The 18,658-nt window shown below is 47.5% G+C and overlaps 1 protein-coding gene across 3 annotated transcripts in view; it reads left to right on the top strand.

Annotated features, from left to right (window-relative positions):
- The window catches only part of DDHD2 (DDHD domain containing 2), a 2,155,663-nt gene that overhangs the window by 471,942 nt on the left and 1,665,063 nt on the right, over positions 1-18,658 (top strand). The window lies entirely within an intron of this gene.

The following is an 18,658-nucleotide window of genomic DNA, read 5'->3' as shown; positions in this document are numbered from 1 at the left end:
CTCCATTTTGAAGCTGATCAGCCAATTCTTATAACGTTGATTTCTGTTTTTCAGCTCAACTTTCACAGTATTAATGTGGGATTTCTTTATCCGTTTGATGTCTGCTTGAAGAAATTTCTGCTGCTCGACCACTGTGGCGATAAATTGATGCTCTGGTTTCATAAACCTGGCAGGCGGACGTGGAAACACCGGCACCATCACGAGATGGTGCCGGTGTTTTCCATGGTCCCCATTCCCATTGCGTCCTATGAGAATCCGGGAATTCCGGGAATCACAGAGGCGTAATGGTAATACGAGTCTGGCGGTAACCGAACCGGAAAAAACAGGTTACCGCCGGACTCGTAATGACTCGTAATGAGGCCCACGGTTTGCTGTGCTGTGCTGTGCTGTGCTGAACTCCCCGATTTCCTGGCTTTCAAGAACAGGTTGAGTGGAAACGAAAAACATTTATTTTGATGTGGTTATCAACTGTTTTGTGGAGGTAGGCGATTTTGGCCATTTTTGCCAATTGGACATGCATGGACGGAATGGAAGAAAAGGGTAGGAAAGCCGAATTGGAGGACAGAAAGGCATATATTTCTGAAAAGTAGACAAAATTCCAAGTTTAGGAAGGGGTGATTTGCGTAGGTCAGGCAACAACTAGGTGGGGGAAAATGCCCTAGATTGGGGAAAAAGCAGGAAAATGACCGAAAAAAAGGTATGTGTTGGACATGGTTGGCTTGGTACGGCAATGGCTTCTATGAATTTTGAGAAAAGCAATGCTCCGCTACATTCCCCCGACTCTTGCAGTTAGGAAAGCACACATTTTTTGTAGTGTTTTACAAAACAAGCAACACCACAAGCCAAACACTGAGCCATGATACACAGGAGTTTTGTGCTCATGGCCTGAACAGACGCACTTAGCATGTGTAAATCGGGAAAACCAATGTGGTGAGGAACGGCAAGCATACATTTTTTGAAGGAGCACAGGCAGACCTTTTCCAAGGGTAGGTGACTTGTTCAGGTTACAAAAGTGTATGCTGCCTAAAGCAGCGACTAAATGTAGGTCACATTTGGGAAATGAAAGGGTTGTGTGACAAAGGGCACCAGCAAATGGGTCAAAATTTTATGAAAACCACACAAACACAACAAATGTAATACCTTCCTGCGTTCCCACAGGTGTCCCGATGAAAACGGTACCTCACATGTGTGGGTGCACCTACCTGGGCGCCAAGGGGAAAGCCTAAAACACAATTAACCCCAAGTCTGTTTTCACACCTGAATTTCACTCTCTCTGCAGACGGGCGCATCATGTCCAAGCCACCAAGGAAAACAGGGAACCCCAGGCATTTCCGAAAAGAGGACACCCGTGGGAATCCGCAGAGGTATAATTTGCGCACATCGGCCCAGAATTTATTACCCAGACACCCCCGCAAAGTCCTAAATGTGGGAAATAAAATGCATTTTCCGCACATTTCACTCGGCTCACCCATCGAAACACGCCGCCGCCAACACACGGCCTACCGTCCCGCATTCCCACAGGTGGACCGATGAAAACGGTACCTCACATGTGTGGGTGCACCTACCGGGGGCGCAAAAGGAAAAGGGTTAACCCACTGGTAACCCCAAGCCTTTCGCCACTGACCATTTTGTTCATGTGGGCAAACTACAGATTTGGGCCTAGGGTGTCGAAGCCAGCAAGGAAAACGGGGAACCCCATGCATTTTCCGAAAGAGGACACCCGTGGGAATCCACAGAGGTCTGATTTACGCAAATCGGCCCAGAATTTATTACCCAGAACCCCCGGCAAAAACCCATATGGGAGAAGGGTGTTCAAGGCCCAGGATATTACTGCCAACTTTGTTGGAGCACTGGCTGCCCTGCGTTACAGCTTCTCCCCACCAAGGAGTCTTGGCAGTGTGCCAATACCTCCCCGAAGGGAAAAGCTGTAACGCAGCCCAGCTGCAACTCCAGGACAGTTGGAGGTGATCTGCCCAGACGGCCCATTCCCACCCACACCACCAACAATCCAGCCCCAGTCTCACCCACCCCACTGACAGTGGGCCCTAACCATAGAATAATACAAAACAGTACTCGCATAACGTTGCAGCTGCTCGGGTAGAAAAAGCTGTAAACAAAACAAAAAACATGTGTTACCTACGGTCACACCAGCAAAATGTAGCCCTTCCTTGGGGCAGATAAGCAGGGGGGGCTGTCCTGCACTCCTCCCTGGCCTCAGGCGTCCCTTCCTAGGAGCAGATATCTGGTCCCAGGGAGGGCTGCATGACATGGCACCCACTCCATTGCGGGTGGGGGTCGGAGGTCAACGCCCCATCCCATTAGATAATTCCCAGAGCCCCCCCCCTAAAAAGCGTCCCACCATTTTCACTTTTTTCCTTTGGTAAGCCAACTCCCCTTGGTGCAGAGAGGCACATTGTTGTCCCAGTCTGACCCCGGGGTGCCCAAACATTACTGCCCCACCCACTGGGGGGCCTGTCCCACCACTTTTGGGGGCCCTCTCCCCCCCTCGCCCCAAATGGGTGGCGGGGGCACCTCATGCAGGCCTCCCTGGGCCTCCTACAAACGGCTGCGTGAGGTACACTCCCCCTCCATTTGGGGTGGGGGGTAGAGGGCCCCCAAAAATTATGGGACAGGCCCCCCAGTGGGTGGGGTAGTAAGGTCTGGGCACCCCGGCGCCAGATTGGCACACCAATGTGCCCCTCTGCGCCAAGGCAGGTATAGTAAACAAAGAAAATAATTCAAAATGGCAGGCTGCCCTTTAGCGGGGGCGGAGGGCCCCCCTACACCGCTGTGGAATTTTCTAATGTGAAGGGGGTGCACCTCTCCACCCCGACCCCAATTGGAGGGGCAGCCCATCTCATGTAGCCCTCCCCAGGGGCAGATAAGAGGGGGCTATGCTGTCCTGCATTCCTCTCTGGGCTCAGGCGTCCGTTCCTAGGAGCAGATATCTGATCTGGTCCCAGGGATGGCTGCATGATGTGGCACCCACTCCATTGCGGCTGGGGGGGAGGGGGTCAATGCCCCATCCCATTAGAAAATTCCCTGACCTTTTGGGGTGCCCCACAGCCCACCCTAAGAAGCGTTCCACCATTTTCACTTTTGTCCTTTTGTAACCCAACTCCCCTTGGTGCAGAGAGGCACATTGATGTGCCAATCTGGCCCCGGGGTGCCCAAACCTTACTGCCCCACCCACTGGGGGGCCTGTCTCACCATTTTTGGGGGCCCTCTCCCCCCCCTCAACCCAAATGGGTGGCGGGGCACCTCATGCAGGCCTCCTACAAACGGCTGCGTGAGGTACACTCCCCCTCCATTTGGGGTGGGGGGCAGAGGGCCCCCAAAAATTATGGGACAGTCACCCCAGTGGGTGGGGTAGTAAGGTCTGGGCACCCAGGCGCCAGATTGGCACACCTATGTGCCCCTCTGCGCCAAGGCAGGTATAGTAAACAAAGAAAATAATTAAAAATGGCATGCCGCCCTTTAGCGGGGGCTGAGGGGCACCTACACCGCTGTGGAATTTTCTAATGTGAAGGGGGGTGCACCTCTCCACCCCCACCCCAATTGGAGGGGTGGCACATCACATGTAGCCCTCCCCGGGGGCAGATAAGGGGGGGCTGTCCTGCACTCCTCCCTGGGCTCAGGCGTCCCTTCCTAGGAGCAGATATCTGGTCCCAGGGAGGTCTGCATGACATGGTACCCACTCCGTTGTGGGTGGGGGGGGTCAACACCCCATCCCATTAGAAAATTCCCTGTCCCTTTGGGGTGCCCCACAGCCCCCCTAAAATGCGTTCCACCATTTTCCATTTTTTTCTTTGTTTACGAAACTTGCCTTGGCGCAGAGGGGCACATTGGTGTAATCCAACCCCAGGGCTATGATAGGGGGAGGTCCCCCCTCACTGCCATGGGGCTGGATTACCTTCAGTTTCACGTCGGCATGTGTAAAGCACGTCGGCGTGAAGTAAAGTAAATTAGTTTTCATAAATTGATTGGCAGAGTTTTCTAATTCAAATTGTCTTGATTAGCAAACAAACCCATTTGATTAGCAATGTTGTAGACATATTTTTGATGCCACCAGAAGGTATTGGTATCCGAGGCATTAAATGAGCATCAATAGAGCATTTCTCTGTACCAATGAATTAAGACATTAGTGAGATGAGACCGGTCTTGCAAATTCATTACAATTCCACAAAACCTGCAAGTCGAGTGACTTGGTTTACCTACTCGACCTAAGATAAATGCACTCGACCCATGGCAACGGATGGCAACAAATTTAAATATGCTTACTCTTTCTGTAAAATGGTGCATGTCACCACAAACACACTTTGTTTGTCACACTGCTGCCACCAGAGGCCAGCCATGCACAGTGTCATTTTTATTTGACACTTACTGCAAAGTAAATGTTACATACCTTTCAAATATCCCCTGCAAATGGTACTCACCCTTCATAAAATCTACTCGACTATGCGAGTGGGAGAGTAGACTTTTGTAAAACCTGGATGTGAGTGTCTGTAAAATGTTAAATGTTCACAACATGAATGTACACAAATAAATAGAAAATGATAAAAAGGCTCTGAAAACACTTTGGCCAGCTCACTTTCTGCACAGGTACTAATATATAATGCAATCATGATCATAGAGCCAAGCGAGCGCTGGAGGCCAATTGCAGTGTATGGTATTTTAGTTCTATGTCGTTTTACTGACATGAGTTTTTTCGAAATAATTATTTTTGAAGCAATTAATTCGAAAAAACGTATTAAAATGTAATTTTTTTATATTTGGGAGTCCCCCCCCCCCTTGCCACCCCTTCCCCATATTATAAATCCTAACCAACCACCTCCCCGCTCCTTATAACCCTTACCCCCCCAAATAGAGGTTTTTTAATGACTTTTTAAAAAAACATTACTTTGAAAAAACCAGTGTCAGCAAATCAATGCGATACCAGTATTTCAGAGGATCTCAAAATGTACAGACTGGCTGAAACTATTTATAAGTACTTTGTGTAAACATCTAGTTAACTTTGTGTATTCAATATGTAAGAACAAAGAAAGTAAGAGACTAAGCAGAGTAGATGGGGTAGCAGTAAGAGAACTGGGCAAACTAGGTGGAATATTTTTGTGTGCCGCCATCTCACATTCAGGGTAGCTGATAAAGCTACATGGTGATAAGATAGAAGGTCAAGGAGTATGGGATTGGCTTTTTGGCTGAGTGCCAGTTGCACAGATATATGCAACCAGCAGATCACAGAACTAGGTTTGCCATCAAAAGCATTTGGTCGTTTCATCATGTACATTTGTTAAAGTGTTCACGTGTCAATGTGATGCTTCTTCCCTAACAAAATTAAATATACACAGGCCTTTGGCACTTACGAGTGGAGGAGAGGATTACTACTCTCAGCCTCCACTATCCCCTTTGAACTTGCAATGAAGAGGGATCTGAGAACAAGAGAAGAATGCAGGGTGAGCTGTGCTTTCATTGAACAGGGTAACTTAAATAGCTAGCTTTGCTACACAAGTGTCAATTTAATTAGCAAACCTACAGAATTGCATCGCATATTGCGATGTGACACTGCTTATTTTATGCCTTGGATTCAGGCAGAGACTCGTAGTGTAGTTCCTACAGTTCATCTGTTTCCTCTAGATATTGTGACAGATCATCTATTAAATCAATGTCCTCTAGATTGGTGGCCTCAGAAATGTGTCTAATTTTGACCATTTCTTGCTGATCACCCATTGATGTACTGTTTGTTGCGGAATTTGTGTGATATCACTAGTGCACATCTCAAGCGTCTTGCCTCCCCTTTCCGGTCTTGTCTGTTGCTCGCAGTCCTCGACATTCGTGCAAGCAGGTGGTGTTATCAAGTTTCTAAGAAAAGCATGCAGGCCATTCGGTTTGGGCTTTGCACCACTTTTAACATTCTTGGATTTCTTTTTGACAGTTGACAAAGAGGTTCCTTTACCCCTTCCAGGGGGAACCGATGGGATTTGCTGCGTTTGTTTTTGAAATATGGAAAACACTTAGTCTCTCTGTTGAGTGGGCTGATGTTGTCGACTGATGTTGAAAGTTGTATCGCTTATGTGACAACTTGAGGCAGCCGGCCTTGAGTCACTATTTGGCAACGTTTTGGCTTGTGTGGAACATTTTTCCTGATTAGCAACGTCTTGCCTGGTGTTGGGCACGTTGGTCTAACGTGCCTCACTCAAAGATGGATGGGCCGAATGAGGCTTATCTGACCGATTTTGATTTACTATCGGCTCTCGTGTTAACTGATGTGCTGACGGTGCGACTGAGATTTCGCCAGGAATCAAGCTTTCCACATCAATAGCAAATTCGACATTTATGTTCCTGTTTGGAGGAAGTTGCTAATGTTCACTTAATTGCTTTCTAATCGATTTTGTGGATTCCAATAGTGCCGCCATCATAGTGGCTTTATCAGTGTGGTCACCGCTGGCCAAGTCACACAATCGGTCTTGGCAATTTGCAGAGGTTTCTGCCTCACGGTCAAGTCTAGCTTGAATTTTGTTGGTAAACGTCTCCAAGTATAAAAGTTTTGTGTGCATTGTAACGAGTAGTGTGGCATGATCTTTGATATTGTTGTTAATTGTTTCATATAGTTTTAGAAAAGGCGCACGTGAGATGGACAGTGCCGCTATTACATTGTTGTGAATCTGAATGCCATGCAGCCACTGACAACTGTGTGTTAACTTTAATGTGGTCATTAATAGAATGAGATTGCAGCTCGCTCGCATCCACTGAGGAACTTGACTCTCTTATTAGTGAGCAATTGTGGGTTGATGACTGTTGTACCTCCGGCACATCCATTCCCAATACCTGAGCCTTTTCCGCACCCTGTTTCGTAGAGTTAGGCGGTTTCTCTATTATCGAGTGGAAGTTAAAGATATTGTTTCCCATGACTCCATTGGGAGTAGAATATTCGATCCACTCATTTGTTGAGTGCGGAGCATATTATGTCACTGGATGTTTCAATATTGACGTTCGACACACACCACAATCATTTTGGTTGCTGTTTGATTCCAACATTTCCAATGAATTTGTGAGAATGGCATGGATGCACCTGTGTTGGCTGCCATGTACTCGTCCCACTCATTACACTCCTCGAATTCGGCAGCAAACGATTTTTCATTTGTGGTATTGAGTTGAGTTTTGGTTATGTGGACCACGCTTGCCGATGTTGAGACATGAGATTGCCGTCTGTTCGCTACCGTGGATGCTGATTTCAAAGTTGGAGCTCCAAAGACAGTCTGAGTGTGAAACTGCAACACTAGTTATTTCCTTATGTTGATGTTTAAGCGCGCTATTGGGTGCTTGCTTTCCTTAGGAACGGGTTGGGGCCTCACTTGATTAGAATGTATACTCTTTAGGTACTAATTCGAGTAGCTACCATCCTGTGTTTGAGACTCAATGGGGGAATCCTGTGGTAGAATTGCAGTAGAGACTGATGATAATACCACAGAGGCGTTATCATAAGGCACTTGAGTACCACAGTGTATCTCCTGAGACCCATTCATTTTTCGTGGGTACAAGACACAGGTCATATGGTACTGATGAAGAAGAGGGGTTTGGCAATTTCACAGGCTTTGCACCACAGTTGTTGACATCATTTTTCAACGAAGAAGTACATGTCGTGTTGACATTGGCGCGATTATCCGCCTCAATTAATTCAGCATCTGTAATGTCTATACCTCTGGCTATGGCTGTTTGTTGACTTAAAAAACCATGTGATTTAAAGACATTTGTTCTGGGAGGACTCGGCTCCTGACAGAGGATTCAAACGGGGGCTGTACACTCACCCATGTTTTCCTCCATTATGCCTCCTTGCAACCGCTGTTGCTGCCGGGTATGGGGAGGGGCATGTGCTGCGTAAAATTATATTTTATTTATACACAAGTGTTTCAGAGCGCGACCAGGCAAAAAGGCAGGGGAACAAGGGAGAACAAAAAAAGAAAAAAGCAAACTTACTTGGCCCAGTGACTTTTAAGAAAGCGCTAGTGCATAGAAAAGGGAAAAGGGGAAAGGGAGTGGAAAATGCGGAGCAGAGGAGAAAATACAGAAATAAATAAAAAATAAATAAATAAGGGCGATAAACCATGGTAGTGCAGCCAGCAAGTGGCAGGTGACAGTCAGATAAGGTATATCTGATAAGTGCAGAAGAAGTGGGAGTGGGACTGTATGGGTACAGATACAGAACCCTAGTGCAGAGGGTGGCCTGGAGGTAGTGCAGGTGGGTGGCAAGGTGAGCAAGTACCTGTGCCCGAATGACAGAGGGTTGCCAGGTGCACAATGCCAATAGAAGAAACAGATCAACAGGGGAGAAGGGGGGCAAAGGCAGAGGCAAAGAGGAAGGACTTGAGATGCTTCCGGAACCGGAGATGGTTTTCCTCAAGTTTCAAGGTGGCCGGAAGGCTGTTCCAAAGGGAGGCACCAGTCGAAGACAGAGTTCTACCCACAGCTCGTTTCTACAATACAGAGGGTTTTAAATTTAATCCTTGCATCCACTGGGAGCCAATGAAGGGATTTCAGGGCTGGAGAGATACGATCCCAGGACTTGAGGCCAAGGACAAGTCTTGCAGTCCTGTTCTGTATTAGATGTAAAGGGCGGAGAGTGGAGGCGGGTAGATTTAGAAAGAAGCTGTTAAAGTAATCCAGTCTGGAGAGAACCAGAGCTTGGGAGACAGTGAGCTTTTGAGGGAAGGAGATGAAAGGCAGAGTACCTCTAAGGAGGTGCAATAAGAAATTTGACTTTTTGGAGACGTCAGAAATGTGTGCAGAGAAGGAAAGTCAAGGATAACCCTGAGGGTCTTAGCCATGCAGGTGGGGGTAGGAGGAGGTCTAAGGGAGGCGAGCCAGAGAGTGAGAGGAAAGCATGGAGATTGTGTACCAATAAGGAGGATCTCAGTCTTGTTGGCATTTAGACATACATCGTTTGTGGCACACCAATTTTGAATGGTGATTAGACAATCGGAGATGAGGGAAGGAGAGGAGGAGGCTGAAGGAAGCCTGAAAATGAGTTGGGTGTCGTCATCATAGCACTGGAAAGTTGTGCAGAAAATGGAGATTCAGTAGGCAAGAGTTTCCAGGTATTGATTGAAAAGCCAGGGCGAGAGGTTAGACCCCTGGGGGGGACACCACACGTGGAGAGGGAAATAGAAGATAGAAAGGACCCAAGTTGTACCTGGGAGGGTCGATCAGAGAGAAAAGAGGTCAGCCAGGCCAGAGCCTGATCAGTGATTCCCAGGTTGTCACAGAGACGATTGAGCACGGTGGTATGGTTGACCGTACCAGACTGCAGCAGGGTTGGCCAGCTCCTTGCAGATTTTGAAGAGTTTGGCCGAATTGGTAGATGCCGCAGAGACGCTAGCTTGTATGTGGACTCTCTGCTTTGTGCGGACAGCGAGTCGATATTGCCTTTGGAGCAGATAGCAGGCCAGTTTGTCAGAGGATGAGCAAGAAGCCCTCCATTTCCTCTCTGCCGCCGTAAACTTCCGTTTAAGTGTAGCTAGGTCAGAGTCATACCAAGAATTGCACTTGGCTTTGGACTTCAAACGGATCCTCATGACGGCGGCAAGAGTATCAAGAGTAGCAGAAATAGAGGAGTAGAGAAGAGAGAGGGCTATGTCATGGTGTGAGTCAGCCTGGGGTAGAGGAGGGGGGGAGAAGGTTGCAGGGAAGGCCTCGACTGATACATGCTTCATTGGCCGGATATCCGAGAAGGGGGGTGGCAATCTAGGAGTGGACTTGACTTGGGGGAAGAAGATGGAGAGATGAGATGAGATGAGAGGAGAGGAGGCAGTGATCACTCGAGGAGAGTGGTAAGGGAGGTAGAGAGGGGGAGGCCAGATGAGATCAAGACATCAAGTGTGTGCCCAGCAGAGCGAGTCGGGCCGGAGGGGAGGATAGAGAGGGAGAGTGAATCGCAGAGGTCGCGAAGGAGTGCAGATGAGGGACAGGTAGAATCAAGATGGATTTTGAGGTCACCAAGGAGGAAAAGTTGAGTGGTTGAGGCCAAGAGGGAGGACGAGAGCTCGGCTCACTCGAAGAGAAAAGAGGTGTTTTGACCAGGGGGCCGAGGGAGAGTAGCAACCGTAAGAGAGTGGCTAGGAGAGAGAGAGAGAGAGAGAGAGAGAGAGAGAGAGAGAGAGAGCCTGCAGACTAGACATTCAAAAGAGGAGTAAACTTGAGTGGGACTGGGAGAGGCAGGAATCCACTCAGGGAAGATCAGGGCTACACCCCCTCCGGGACGGTTGAATCCGGGGGCTGAGAGGATCTTGTAGCCGTTGATGGCAAAGTTTTTATTGCAGGCATTTTTTGCAAGCTGAGTATCCATCAGATGAGAAGCCGTCAGATGAAAAGCAACATGAATTTCGGCACCAAATGCTGAGAATACAATCCACGAAGTTGCTGGGTGCTGTACACCGGGCGTTACCTGGTGCATGACTGGAGTGAGACTGGACTCGTTTACCGGACTCAAGAGCCGGCGCTGTGCGCCACCTCCTGAATATATAGGCGGGCCTGGGCAGCTTACAGGTATTGTAGGTTTAATCCAGCGTGGGATACACAGCAGACAAAATGAATGTAGACTGGAGCAAGACTGGACTCGCTTACCGGACACATGCGCCGGTGCTACGCACCACCTCCTGAATGTGTAGCCGTGCCGGAGAGCCAGGCAGTTTACAGGCACAGTAGGTTTCATCCAGCACGGGATACACAGCAGGCAAAAGAACGGAGACTGGAGCAAGACTGGACTTGCTTACTAAGACATTTTTATCATTAAAAAAAACAATAAAAAATGAGCAAACACAAAACACATAAAACAATTCCATCAGAAAACGATTTGGAAGGCAATTCCATTCTAATTACATGTGAGGCAAAAAAGTAAAATCATCTAACATCAGTTAATTTATCCAGTATATTTTCGATGAGTTCCCAGAACTTGGTCAAAATTACCGCCCATATATTGTTCCCAGATGTTGCTGGAAGTCAATAGTTGTTTTTAGAGTTAGTCTAAGCCAATAGAATGTTCCTTTGTATCACTGCTAAACTCTCACTTTCTACCAGTAGATGTTTAGTAGGTTCCAATACAGTATCCCTACATAATTTACAGGTGTGTTCCTCTCTTGAGATTTTTGAGTCCAGCACCTATGATCTCAAAAGATTCAACCAGGTTAAATCCAATTGCAAATATTTCCAGAGTATGTTATTATTGGGGTAAGAACTAATTTAAGCAGGAGTGCACAGTTGGTCGGATTTGGAGAGTATGAATAGGGCACTATTAGACTTAGTAGACAGGTCAACAATGGCCTGATCCTCATCGAAGGCAAAGACACTAGTTCTTGTGATCATTTTGTGGCTGTCATATCTAGTACTGTCTGTCATAGCTAGTACTGTCTACAGCAACAGTTAGGTCTACACTCCATAGGAGCTCAGTAGTGTAGACCTTATCCAGAGAGCACCCTCCAAGAAGCTGGCTGTGTGGTCTGTAGGCCTTAATAAGAAGCAAAGTGTCAAATGTAGCATTGGCACATTTCCAGTAGAAATGCAATTGTTGCGCATTCAATGTTGAACTAAATCTGACAAAGATTACTTTCCTAGTAAACATTAAATGAGGGTTGATGTTTAAGCAAAGTTTCAAGACATTTGCTTTCAATGCATTCAAGGGTTTTTCCATGTTTAATGGTCCAAATGTTTGCTGCGTACGTTGTTCCTCACTACCATGTCAAAGGCAGAACTGAAATCCATATAAGTGGTGTAACCTGACAATTTACGAATGTTCCATGCAGTCTCAACGGTAGTGACTAGTGTGAGTATATTATGCATGTGTTGCAATTTTATTCGAAGGCCCGTTTGATTAAGCGGATTAATATTGCACTCCTCATTCCATCTGTTCAGTTCATTCAAAACAACACAGGCATATATTTTGGCAGGTGCATCTAGCATCTAGCTAGAATTCAGGAGTTATCTGCTTTATCATGGAATCTTTTTTGTAGACTGGCACAATAATGCTGTCAGTCCATGTGCTAGAGAGGGATCCTTTGAATAGCCTATGTAGTACTTCAGCCCAAAGGGAGGTATTCATTCTTTTTTTATAGATACATATCTTTTTATTGTCTTATAAACATGTATAAAACATACAGACATACAATTCCCTCCAATTGTTTGTCATGTCAACCAAAAGCAAAAGATCATCAGTGTACTTAGAATAGCAGAAGTCAAAGCAAATCAGATCAAAGCAGCTCACCCTTTCCCTTACTGTAACATCTCTGGTTGCCCCCATCAATTCCCCTCCTCCCATTTGCCCCAAATGTTCATGGCCTTTGCAGGACGGCCCTGAGCCGTATATATTTGGTGTTCCACTGCAACACATATGTCCTCATCGGCAATCCATTGGGCCAGTACCGGACTCTCTGGTGAGCCCCACAGTTGAGCTATATTGCGTTTAATAAATCCAACTGCTGTAGATATAAACAGTTTTTCCCATTTATTGGTAATTTTTCATCGGGGATACCCAGCAACAGTAGTTTAGGATCCATTGGTATTTCTTTCCCTAGGGTCTCTGTCAGTTTATTGCAACATTGTTGCCAGAACCTCTGAATTCGAGGGCATTCCCACAGGATGTGTATGAAAGTGTCCTCCCCCCCTCTTGGCATTGCAGACAGTTTGGATTGGGAGCTTGGTCCCATCGGTACAGCACAACCCTGGGATAATTTATTTTAATTGTTTTATTTGTTTTGACCAAATAGATCTTTACAAAATATAGAAACCAACATTATGCCGATTTACCACAGTAAAAATACAATTATCTAACAAAACATTTCAACAAAAATAGAAGACGAGCCTAAAAAAGATACATCAAAAAGGATAAAAGACTAAGAAGAAAGTCGAAGAAAAAGAAAGAAAAGATAAGAAAAATAAGAAAAATGTGCAATATCTTGATATGTATCAGGCGGATTCTAGAGGCAATTGCTACTCCTCGTGGATGCATCCCACAGGGCTCCTCACTTGCCCCGATCCTGTTTAACAACTATATTTGGGCACTGGTCTGCCTCATCCGCTCCCACAGCCTCAACTGTTATTCTTTTGCTGACGACACTCAAATTTTGATCCGGCTAGATCAAGATCGAGCCGAGGTGTCGTCATGACTGTTTTGAGGGCCGTTGGTGATTGGGTGGATCAGAACTGGCTTAAACTTAATGGTGACAAAATGGAAGTGTTGGTGGTGGGTTGTCCCCCGTATCCCTCACTGTGGACGTCTGCTTTTTGGCCCATTTCTTTAGGCCCCCTTCCCAGTCCAGTAAGCAAAGTGAAAAACCTGGGTGTTATTCTCTCTGCCTCTCTTTCTTTGTCTAATCAAGTGACAGCTGTGTGCCAAGCCGCCCACCATCAGATCAGAGTTTTGAAGAGGGTCTTACCCATGATACCGGAAGCCATTCGCCCTCCTGTAGTGGCTGCGTTAGTTCTTTCTCATTTGAACTACTGCAACTCTCTGTATATATCGCAGCCAATTGGTCTAATACAGCGGCTTCAGCGCATACAGAATCTGGTGTCCAGACTAGCCACAGGCACTTCCTATGGCGCTCATATCTCTCCAGTGCTCCGCCAACTTCACTGGCTCCCGGTGGGCCAGCGTGTCCACTTCAAGTCTCTGTACATTGTCCATTGGGCGAATCATGATCAAGGAGCTGAGTTTCTACAGACTAAATTCTCCCGCTACTTCCCTGAACGCGATCTACGCTCCTTTTTTACTGCTAATCTTCTCGTTGTTGCTAGCTTTAATTGTGTGAGTATCGGCGGCAGGGCCTTCTCCATAGCAGCTGCTAAACTTTGGAACAATCTCTCCTCGGTACTAAGGATTGTTCCTAACCACCTTGGTTTTAGAAGAGCACTTAAACCCACTCTGTTCTAGTTGCCCACTTCTTTGGCTTCTTCTCCTTTCTGAGCAGCTCTCCTCTCTAGCGCCATGATGCCCTGGGCGACCTGCGCTCTACAAGTACAGATAACATAACATTAGGGCTAGAATCCAATCTTCCGGGTCAATCGTGCCCACGTCTACTTCCCACTTCTCTTTAAGACTGGCCATTTCCAGATTAGCAAAGGCTGTTATGGCATTGTATAGAGTGGATGTGACTTTATCTGTTACGTGCTCTACCAAGAGATTGTGCTCTAGGGGAGTCTGTATCTGTGAGTGTGGGTAGGTTTCTGTGCAGTGCATGGGTGATTTGTGTGTAATGATAATATTCTGTTTGTGGTAGTCCATATTTTTGCTGAAGTATCTCAAATGGGGTGAGATTACCCTCGGTAAGGACATCTCCGATCACTGTGATCTGGGCTTCAGCCCATCGCGGCCATGGCAGCAGTTTATTCATTTTAGTCAGGTTGCTGTTGTTCCATAGGGGCTGCATCTGGGTTACCCTGTGTTTCCACCCAATGTGTTTATGTGCCTTCCTCCACACTATAGCGCTGTGTGCTGCCCTCGTCTGTTTGTGGGGGTGGTTTAGCGAAGGGTTGATGGAGCATTGCTAGTGGTGACATACTTTGCCGCCCCAGTGTTTCGGCTCTGATGTGTGACAGTTCTTGGTTACCATGAAATATGTCGTTAACCACTGACATTTGACTCGCTCAGTAATATGATTGGAGGTGTGGCAGGCCTATGCCCCTTCCAATATTGATCGCTGTAGTGTACTGAGGGCAATGCATGGGTGTCCCCACCCCATATGAGTTTTCTGGGGAGACTGTCTATCTGGTGGAACTCTGATTCGGGAATCCAGATCGGGCGTTTTGGAAAATGTACAAGAAGCGAGGCAGTGTTAACATTTTAAACAAGGCTGCTCTGCCCAGCAACCTCAGGGGGAGAAGCATCCAGTGTTTGACATCGTTGGAGAACTGGTCAATGATCGGGTGTAGGTTATGGGGAGTATAGTCTAAGAGATCTCCTCAGATCTGGATTCCCAAGTAGCGGAAACACTCAAGTTCAACCCAATACGGGCAGTCTGGTGGTATGGCGTGTTCTCTACCTTTGGCCGGAAAAAAAGACAGAGTTCCCCAAGTTGACTCGCAGTCCACTAAACACACCAAATCGCGCCAGCATTTGCGTAACCACTGGGAAAGAGCAGGCTCAGTCGCCCAGATATATCGGAGATCATCGGCGTATAGAGATAGTTTATCTTCCCCACCGTCTGGCCAACTGAAACCCAGCCATGTGTAGGGCCAAGGGTTCGATAGCCAGTGCGAATAGTATTGGTACAGGGCGCACCCCTGTCGTGTACCCCTGCCCAATGGAAATGACCTGGAAAGCCAACGATTGACCCTGACTTCTGCCTGTGGGACCTCGTATAGTAGTTTCACCAATCCCAAAAAAGTTTTACCAAACCCCATTCGACGCATTGTCTCCCATAGGCTCTCCCATATCACTGAGTCAGACGTCGTTTCAAAGTCAATTGCTAACATGGCGAGGGGAGTATCGAGGATCGGAGCCCGTTGTTACGCCCACCTGGTCTCAGTGGGGACGTTGGGGCACGGTTGCAGCCCTCCCAGGAAGTAGGACCCCCCCGATCTGCTTCCTCCCGCTGCAAATAGTCTGTGGGCTGCTGCAATGAATTGGAACCCTGCTCTTGCATAGATATGAGAGGACGTAAGTTTACTGGCCTGCGAGCGAATTTCCTCTCAACACCTTCCTCCCATAGTGTAGTGAGCATGCATTGTCTCATTAAGGTACACCTGTAAATTATTAAGGGTGAACGCTCAGTCCTGCTACTTCTTGCATTGTCTCATTAAGGTACACCTGTAAATTATTAAGGGTGAACGCTCAGTCCTGCTACTTCTTGCAGCGGCGCATGTAGAATGAGGACTGACTTCCTTCACTGGTCCTTTATACGTGGTGTCCCGTCCAGCTGTGACAATTCCACGCCTTTCTGGTAAGTGTCTTTCTGTTTTCTATTTTGTCGTGAAGTATTGATATTGTCTTGTTCTCAGCCTGTTGTCAGCTCTGTAACAATGTCTATCTTTCTCCCAACATAGGTGTGATTGCGGTCCAGCAGAGCAACAGAGCCCGAAGTGGCTCCAGATGAGGAGCAGAGGATTACACGGCGGTCCGGCAGCACGTAAGTGTGCTTTTAAGGACAAGCGTGAAGTATTTTGCAAGGGTGACCTTAAAACTGCAGGTTCATATGTCTAACCTTGTATTTTGTCCTTTTGCAGGTTCTGCCTTCGTGGAAGAAGATGATGTCGTGCTGCAGAGTCTAGCGCTGGAGTTCTGCGTGCCGGAGATGAAGATGATGTCGTGCTGCTGTGCCGGGAGCTGGAGATCTGCGTGCCGGCGATGAAGATGATGTTGTGCCCAGAGCTGAAGTCCTGCGATCTAGAAGATGAAGAATGGATGCCAGGCTCAGCGGAGATGGATGCAGGTGTAAGCTGACTCCAGGAGGTAAGCGTAGGAACAGGAGACTGGAATCACAAGGTAAGTGCTAGTTAAGCAAGGCGTCGGTGAGCGTTACGCTGCATGCAAATGCAGATTAACGCGAAGCGTATGCCTTGGCGTTGGGCTAGCTTTTATAGCTGAGCTCTTAAGGCCACGCCCACTAGCTCACTCCTGCTGGCCACACCCTGCCACTCCTTGATGTTGCACATGCAGCTGAAGATAGAAGGCCACACCCGGACTGGTTACACACAAGTGGAAAGTTCTTGAAAGCACACCTGCCAATAATAAGAGTCTTGCTTCTGTTTCAAGCACTCCTGCCCATAATAAAGAGAGTCTTGCTTATGTTCTTCCATGAGCCTGGCGCCAAAGGCACCAGGACTGAGTCCAACCGGGCCCCCCATGTAAAAACGTCCCAAAGGGACTGCGTGAACCATGGCGCCCCTTGCTCCTTCCACCTGATGGTGCCGCTCCTGTGATCCTGGGCAAGTGGCCATGACACCTGTTGTAGGAGCAGGTGGAGGCGTTGTATATTCATGCATGTCGATTTGTTTGGCATAATGCCGCATTGGCCGGGTGGAATTAATGAAAGGATGACTGCCTGTAAATTAGTCGCAAGAATTTTGGCCTCCCCATTGATCAATGAGATTGGCCTATATGAACTAAAAAGTTCTGGGGGTTTCCCTGGTTTGGGGATGACCACTATGCTAGCCTTGCGCAGATCCGGAGGGAGGGTACCCCGGTCTCTGCAATGGAGAAACATCTTATGAAGGTGGGGTTGCCATTGTTTCCCCGCCCTGTCTCTTCCAGGTAGGGAGGCCGTTGGGTCCCAGTGTCTTCCCCGAATGCAGCTGGGTGATGGCCTCCGCTATTTCGGTTTCAGTGAGGTCCGTCTCTGTGCATATTGTGAGTCAGACAGCTGGGGGATTAAGATGCTGTCTAATATGGAGAGATCTACCGGGTCAGCTGGGCCCTGGTAGAGTGTGGTTTAATAGTTTGCAAATGCCTTCGCTATATCAGAATCTTGCTGTACCAGCTCATTCCGACTAGTCTTCATTTTTCTGACATGTCGATGTGCATCATCCATTTTCTCCAGCCAGGCCAGCATCTTACCTGCTTTGTGACCATATTCGTAAATGCGTGCACGCATCTCCCAGTGAGCGTGTTTAGCATTGTCTAGGACAACGTTCCATCAGCACTCTTTGGCCTTCAGGTGGCATCAGTGCGGTTCAGGGGTACTGTTTAGTATATATTTGGCCTCCCACCCTTCAGCCTCTTTCTCCGCTTCTGTCACCTTCCGTATTTGCTCCTTTTTCTTGGCAGACATCCGGGAGATAATTTCTCCTCGGAGGACAGTTTTGTAGGCTTCCCAGATTACTATGGGGCTATCGACCGAGGTTGAGTTTATTTCAAAATATTCTGCAGTTTTCTCGTGGATATGATCTACGAACTCAAGAAAGCCGAGGTAGTAGCTGTTTAGTCTCCATGTTTTGGGGTGAGAGGGTCTTTTTATGTCTATCTCCATCGCCAAGGGTGAGTGATCCGATATGCCACGGAGTAATAGCGTTGTTGTGGTGACCCTATATGCGTCTTGAGTTGGAAGAAATAAATTATCTAGTCTGGATAATGAGGCGTGGGCCCCTGAGAGGAACGAGTAACTACGATCTTATGGTGAAATTCCCTCCACACATCACATAAACCCAGGGTGGACACGAATGTCGAGTCCAGTAGGAGTGTCAGGGTTCCATCCTCGGATGTGAGTGCGATCGAGCATGGTGTCAATTACATCGTTAAAGTCACCCCCAAGGATCCATAGGTCTGGTTGGTATTTTTCCACTATGGCCCCGCGTCCACCATTAGCCCTCCAGTAAGTTTTGGCGGGGCGTATATGTCCAAGACGCCTATGATTTCCCTCCACATTGTGGCATGTATGATTACAAACCTGCCGCTGGGGTCTTGCTCCACCAAAGTTAGCGTGAACGTGAGGTGTTTGTGTATTAGTATCAAAACACTGCAGGAGCTCATAATGAATCCTGCGTGTACATCGGTACGATAGTTTGTCCTGCGAAAAAGGGTGCATGTTGTCCCCACCAAATTTTTCTCTGTAAGAAGGGCAATGTCGGGGGAATGCCTATTAAGGAACTGGGCGAGCAAGCGTCGTTTGATCCCAGATCCCAGACCACTGACATTCCAAGTAAGGAGCTTGAGGGTTTTACCAGCACTACTGTCCTTTAC

Source organism: Ambystoma mexicanum, chromosome 10 (assembly GCF_040938575.1).
Source record: "Ambystoma mexicanum isolate Mex_15411 chromosome 10, UKY_AmexF1_1, whole genome shotgun sequence".
NCBI classification, from domain to species: Eukaryota; Metazoa; Chordata; class Amphibia; order Caudata; family Ambystomatidae; genus Ambystoma; species Ambystoma mexicanum.
The sequence above is the reverse complement of the archived record's forward strand: the minus strand, read 5'-3'. Positions and strand labels throughout refer to the sequence as shown.